The sequence below is a fragment of the Triticum dicoccoides genome, chromosome 7A (assembly GCF_002162155.2).
Source record: "Triticum dicoccoides isolate Atlit2015 ecotype Zavitan chromosome 7A, WEW_v2.0, whole genome shotgun sequence".
Lineage (NCBI taxonomy): Eukaryota > Viridiplantae > Streptophyta > Magnoliopsida > Poales > Poaceae > Triticum > Triticum dicoccoides.
Window position 1 is genome coordinate 647,200,659 of NC_041392.1, and position 8,042 is coordinate 647,208,700.

Below are 8,042 nucleotides of genomic sequence, written 5' to 3' on the forward strand. Positions count from 1 at the left end.
CATTACATTGACGAACTGGAGCTAGTTCTGTGTCACCCTAGGTTATGACTGTTACATGATGAACCGCATCTGGCATAATTCTCCATCACCGATCCATTGCCTATGAGCTTTCCACATATTGTTCTTCGCTCATTTACTTTCCCGTTGCTATTGCTATCATCACTACAAATACCAAAAACATTACGTTTACTATTGTTACCTTTTGCTACCGTTACCACTACTATCATATTACTTTGCTACTAAATACTTTGCTGCAGATATTAAATTTCCAGGTGTGGTTGAATTGACAACTCAGTTGCTAATACTTGAGAATATTCTTTGGCTCCCCTTGTGTCGAATCAATAAATTAGGGTTGAATACTTTACCCTCAAAAACTGTTGCGATCCCCTATACTTGTGGGTAATCAAGACTATTTTTGGCGCCGTTGCCGGGGAGCATAGCTCTATTCTTTGAGTCACTTGGGATTTATATCTGCTTATCATTATGAAGAACTTGAGAGATCCAAAAACCAAGATCTATCCCTCAACTATTAGGGGAGGTAAGGCATCATGTCCGAGACAAGTAGACCGACTCCTGCCTGCATCTACTACTATTACTCCACATATCGACCGCTATCCAGCATGCATCTAGAGTATTAAGTAAAAACGGATTAACACCTTAAGAAAGATGACATGATGTAGAGGGATAAACTCATGCAATATGAAATAAACCCCATCTTGTTATCCTGGATGGCAACAATACAATACGTGCCTTGCTGCCCCTACTGTCACTGGGAAAGGACACCGCAAGATTGAACCCAAAGCTAAGCACTTCTCCCATTGCAAGAAAGATCAATCTAGTAGGCCAAACCAAACTGATAATTCGAAGAGACTTGCAAAGATAACCAATCATACATAAAAGAATTCAGAGAAGATTCGAATATTGTTCATAGATAAACTTGATCATTGCTACCTCTTGAGCTTGCGTTGGTTTTCACCGAAGAGGAAGGGATGATGCAGCAAAGTAGCGTAAGTATTTCCCTCAGTTTTTGAGACCCAAGGTATCAATCCAGTAGGAGGCCACGCTCAAGTCCCTCATACCTGCACAAAACGATAGCTACTCGCAACCAACGTGATTAGGGGTTGTCAATCCCTTCACGGTCACTTACGAGAGTGAGATCTGATAGATATAATATTTTTGGTATTTTTAATATAAAGATGCAAAGTGAAAAGTAAAGGCAAAGTAAAAAAGCAAAACAAGATTAAAGTGATGGAGATTGATATGATGAGAATAGACCTAGGGGCCATAGGTTTCACTAGTGGCTTCTCTCAAGAGCATAAGTATTCTACGGTGGGTGAACAAATTACTATTGAGCAATTGACAGAATTGAGCATAGTTATGAGAATATCTAGGCATGATCATGTATATAGGCATCACGTCCGTGACAAGTAGACCGAAATGATTCTGCATCTACTACTATTACTCCACTCATCGACCGCTATCCAGCATGCATCTAGAGTATTAAGTTAAAAACAGTGTAACACCTTAAGCAAGATGACATGATGTAGAGAGATAAATTCATGCAATATGAAATAAACCCATTCTTGTTATCCTCGATGGCAACGATACAATACGTGCCTTGCTGCCCCTTTTGTCACTGGGAAAGGACACCGCAAGATCGAACCCAAAGCTAAGCACTTCTCCAATGGCAAGAACTACCAATCTAGTTGGCCAAACCAAATGGATAATTTGAAGAGACTTGCAAAGATAACCAATCATACATAAAAGAATACAGAGAAGATTCAAATATTATTCATAGATAGACTTGATCATAAACCCACAATTCATCGGTCTCAACAAACACACTGCAAAAAGAAGATTACATCGAATAGATCTCCACAAGAGAGGGGGAGAACTTTGCATTGAGATCCAAAAAGAGAGAAGAAGCCATCTAGCTACTAACTATGGACCCCAAAGGTCTGAGGTAAACTACTCACACTTCATCGGAGAGGCTATGATGATGTAGAAGCCCTCCGTGATGACGGCCCTCTCCGGCGGAGCTCCGGAACAGGCCCCAAGATGGGATCTCATGGATACAGAAAGTTGCGGCGGTGGAATTAGGTTTTTAGCTCCCTCTTTGTTCGTTTGGGGGTACGTAGGTATATATAGGAGGAAGGAGTACGTCGGTGGAGCATCGAGGGGCCCACGAGGCAGGGGGCGCCCCCCTCCCTTGTGACCATCTCTCTGATGCCTTGGCATAGGGTCCAAGTCTCCTGAATCACGTTCGGTGAGAAAATCACGTTCCCGAAGGTTTTATTCCGTTTGGACTCCGTTTGATATTCCGTTTCTTCGAAACACTGAAATAGGCAAAAAACAGCAATTCTAGGCTGGGCCTCCGGTTAATAGGTTAGTCCCAAAAATAATATAAAAGTGGAAAATAAAGCCCACTATAGTCCAAAACAGTAGATAATATAGCATGGAGCAATCAAAAATTATAGATACGTTGGAGACGTATCAGGCATCCCCAAGCTTAATTCCTGCTCGTCCTCGAGTAGGTAAATGATAAAAAGAGAATTTTTGATGCGGAGTGCTACTTGGCATAATTTCAATGCAAATCTTCTTAATTGTGATATGAATATTCAGATTCGAAAGATTCAAGACAAAAGTTTATATTGACATAAAAATAATAATACTTCAAGCATACTAACAAAGCAATTATGTCTTCTCAAAATAACATGGCCAAAGAAAGTTATCCCTACAAAATCTATATAGTCTGGCTATGCTCTATCTTCACCACACAAAGTATTTAAATCATGCACAACCCCGATGACAAGCCAATCAATTGTTTCATACTCTAACTTTTTCAATCTTCACGCAATACATGAGCGTGAGCCATGGATATAACACTATAGGTGGAATAGAATGGTGGTTGTGGATAAGACAAAAAGGAGGGGAAGATAGTCTCACATCAACTAGGCGTATCAACGGGCTATGGAGATGCCCATCAATAGATATCAATGTGAGTGAGTAGGGATTGCCATGCAACGGATGCACTAGAGCTATAAGTATATGAAAGCTCGAAAAGAAACTAATTGGGTGTGCATCCAACTTGCTTGCTCATGAAGACCTAGGGCAATTTGAGGAAGCCCATCATTGGAATATACAAGCCAAGTTCTATAATGTAAAATTCCCACTAGTATATGAAAGTGATAACATGAGAGACTCTCTATTATGAAGATCATGGTGCTACTTTGAAGCACAAGTGTGGTAAAAGGATAGTAGCATTGCCCCTATTTATTTATTTTCTCTTTTTTTGGGCCTTCTTTTTTTTCTTTGGCCTTTCTATTTTTTTGGGACAATGCTCTATTAAATGATGATTATCACACTTTTTTTTATTTACAACTCAATGATTACAACTCGATGCTAAAACAAAGTATGACTCTATATGGATGCCTCCGGCGGTGTACTGGGATATGCAATGAATCAAGAGTGACAAGTATGAAAAAATTATGAATGTTGGCTTTGCCACAAATACTATGTCAACTACATGATCATGCTAAGCAATATGACAATGATGAATGTGTCATGATGAACTAGATGGTGGAAAGTTGCATGGCAATATATCTCGTAATGGATATGGAAATGCCATAATAGGTAGGTATGGTGGCTGTTTTGAGGAAGGTATATGGTAGGTGTATGATACCGGCAAAAGGTGCGCGGTATTAGAGAGGCTAGCAAAGGTGGAAGGATGAGAGTGCGTATGATCCATGGACTCAACATTAGTCATAAAGAACTCATATACTTATTGCAAAAATCTAGAAGTTGTCAAAGCAAAGTATTACGCGCATGCTCCTAGGGGGATAGATTGGTAGGAAAAGACCATCGCTCGTCCCCGACCGCCACTCATAAGGAAGACAATCAATAAATAAATCAAGCTCCAACTTCATCACATAACGGTTCACCATACGTGCATGCTACGGGAATCACAAACTTTAGCACAAGTATTCTTTAAATTCACAACTACTCAACTAGAATGACTTTAATATTATCACCTCCATATCTCAAAACAATTATCATGCTTCAATCTTTTCTTAGTATTCAACACACTCAAAAGAAAGTTTCACAAATCTTGAATACCAAGCATATTATTATTAAGAAAATTACCATGCTATTAAGACTCTCAAAATAATTTAAGTGAAGCATGAGAGATCAATAGTTTCTTTAAAACAAATCCACCACTGTGCTCTAAAAGATCTAAGTGAAGCACATAGAACAAAATTATATCGCTCAAAAGATATAAGTGAAGCACATAGAGCAAAACTACTTAGCTCAAAAGATATAAGTGAAGCACATAGAGTATCTATCAAATTTTAATTCATGTATGGCTCTCTCAAAAGGTGTGTACAGCAAGGATTATTGTGGCATACTAACACACAAAGACACAAATAATACAAGACGCTCCAAGCAAAACACATATCATGTTGGTGAATAAAAATATAGCTCCAAGTAAATTACCGATGGAAGTGGACGAAAGAGGGGATGCCTTCCGGGGCATCCCCAAGCTTTGACTTCTTGGTGTCCTTGGATTATCTTGGGGGTGCCATGGGCATCCCCAAGCTTAGGCTCTTGCCACTCCTTGTTCCATAATCCATCAAAAGAATTCACCCAAAACTTGAAAACTTCACAACACAAAACTTAAAGTAGAAAACTCGTGAGCTCCATTAGCGAAAGAAAACAAAAGACCACTTCAAGGTACTGTAATGAACTCATTCTTTATTTATATTGGTGTTAAACCTACTGTATTCCAACTTATCTATGGATTATAAACTATTTTACTAACCATAGATTCATCAAAATAAGCAAACAACACACGAAAAACAGAATCTGTCAAAAACAGAACAGTCTGAAGTAATCTGTAGCTAGCGCAAGATCTGGAACCCCAAAAATTCTAAAATAAATTTCTGGACGTGATGAATTTATCTATTAATCATCTGAAAAAAGAATTAACTAAATAGCACTCTTCAAATAAACATGACATCCGTTCTTGTGAGCGCTAAAGTTTCTGTTTTTTACAGCAAGTTCAACAAGACTTTCCCCAAGTCTTCCCAACGGTTCTACTTGGCACAAACACTAATTAAACACAAAAAACACAACCAAAAAAGAGGCTAAATAATTTATTTATTAAATAACAGCAAGGAAAAATATTGGGTTGTCTCCCAACAAGCGCTTTTCTTTAAAGCCTTATAGCTAGGCATTGATAATTTTAATGATGCTCACATGAAAGACAAGAATTGAAGCACAAAAGGAGCATCATAAAGCATGTGACAAACACATATAAGTCTAACATACTTCCTATGCATAGGCATCTTATAGGCAAACAAATTATCAAGGCAAGCAAAAACTAGCATATGCAAGGAAGAGGAAAGAAACAATAGCAATCTCAACATAACGAGAGGTAATTTAGTAACATGAAAATTTCTACAACCATATTTTCCTCTCTCATAGTAATTACATGTAGGATCATAAGCAAATTCAACAATATAGCTATCACCTAAAATATTCTCAACACGATCCACATGCATACAAAGTTGGCACTTTTCCGAAATAGTGGGATTAACATTAACTAAAGTCATGACCTTCCCAAACACACTTTTATCAAAAATTTCATAAGATTGAACATTCTCTAAATATGTGGGATCTAAAGTTGACATTCTTCCAAACCCACTTTCAATATTATTGCAAAAATTATAATCAATCTCATATTCATCATGGGGTTTAAATAAATTTTCAAGATCAAAAGAAGAATCACCCCAACCATGATTTTGCAACAAGTAGAGGACATAACAAAACTAGCATCCCCAAGATTAGGGTTTTGCATATTATTAGCACAATTGTCATTAATAGAATTTATAATAACATCATTGCAATCATGCTTTTTATTCAAAGATCTATCGTGAATCACTTCATAACATACTTCGCAATTTTCAGATTCACGAATTTCTAGCAAAACTTCATAAAGATAATCTAGTGCACAAAACTCACTAGCAATTGGTTCATCATAATTGGATCTCTTAAAAAGATTAGCAAGTGGATGAGGATCCATAGATCTTAGGTTCTCTGTTTAGTAATAAATAAACAACTAATCCAACCATACGAGCAAACAAGAAACGGACAAAAAGAGGCAAATAGAGAAAGAGAGGGAGGATAGAGAGAGAGAGGGCGAATAAAACGGCAAGGGTGAAGTGAGGGAGAGGAAAACGAGAGGCAAATGGCAAATAATGTAATGCGAGAGATAGGGATTGTGATGGGTACTTGGTATGTTGACTTTTTGCGTGGACTCCCCGGCAACGGCGCCAGAAATCCTTCTTGCTACCTCTTGAGCTTGCGTTGGTTTTCCCCGAAGAGGAAGGGATGATGCAAGAAAGTAGCGTAAGTATTTCCCTCAGTTTTTGAGAACCAAGGTATCAATCCAGTAGGAGGCCACGCCCAAGTCCCTCATACCCGCACAAAATGATAGCTACTCGCAACCAACGCGATTAGGGGTTGTCAATCCCTTCACGGTCACTTACGAGAGTGAGATCTGATAGATATAATATTTTTGGTATTTTTAGTATAAAGATGCAAAGTGAAAAGTAAAGGCAAAGTAAAAAAGCAAAACAAGATTAAAGTGATGGAGATTGATATGATGAGAATAGACCCGGGGGCCATAGGTTTCACTAGTGGCTTCTCTCAAGAGCATAAGTATTCTACGGTGGGTGAACAAATTACTGTTGAGCAATTGATAGAATTGAGCATAGTTATGAGAATATCTAGGCATGATCATGTATATAGGCATCACGTCCGTGACAAGTAGACCAAAACGATTCTGCATCAACTACTATTACTTCACTCATCGACCGCTATCCAGCATGCATCTAGAGTATTAAGTTAAAAATAGAGTAACGCCTTAAGCAAGATGACATGATGTAGAGAGATAAATTCATGCAATATGAAATAAACCCCATCTTGTTATCCTCGATGGCAATGATACAATACGTGCCTTGCTGCCCCTTTTGTCACTGGGAAAGGACACCGCAAGATCGAACCCAAAGCTAAGCACTTCTCCCATGGCAAGAACTACAAATCTAGTTGGCCAAACCAAACAGATAATTCGAAGAGACTTGCAAAGATAACCAATCATACATAAAAGAATTCAGAGAAGATTCAAATATTATTCATAGATAGACTTGATCATAAACCCACAATTCATCGATCGCAACAAACACACCGCAAAAATAAGATTACATCGAATAGATCTCCACAAGAGAGGGGGAGAACTTTGTATTGAGATCCAAAAAGAGAGAAGAAGCCATCTAGCTACTAACTATGGACCCAAAGGTCTGAGGTAAACTACTCACACTTCAATGGAGAGGCTACGATGATGTAGAAGCCCTCCGTGATGACGGCCCTCTCCGGCGGAGCTCCGGAACAGGCCCGAAGATGGGATCTCGTGGATACAGAAAGTTGCGGCAGCGGAATTAGGTTTTTGGCTCCGTCTCTGTTCGTTTGGGGGTATGTAGGTATATATAGGAGGAAGGAGTACGTCGGTGGGGCATCGAGAGGCCCACGAGGCAGGGGGCGCGCCCCCAACACTCGTGACTGCCTCTCTGATGCCTTGGCGTAGGGTCCAAGTCTCTTGGATCACGTTCGGTGAGAAAATCACATTACCGAAGGTTTTATTCCGTTTGGACTCCGTTTGATATTCCATTTCTTAGAAACACTGAAATAGGCAAAAAAACAGCAATTCTGGGCTGGGCCTCCGGTTAATAGGTTAGTCCCAAAAATAATATAAAAGTGGAAAATAAAGCCCAATATAGTCCAAAACGGTAGATAATATTGCATGGAGCAATCAAAAATTATAGATACGTTGGAGACGTATCAATCATAAACCCACAATTCATCGGTCTCAACAAACACACCGCAAAAGAAGATTACATCGAATAGATCTCCACAAGAGAGGGGAGAACTTTGTATTGAGATCCAAAAAGAGAGAAGAAATCAGCTAGCTAATAACAATGGACCCG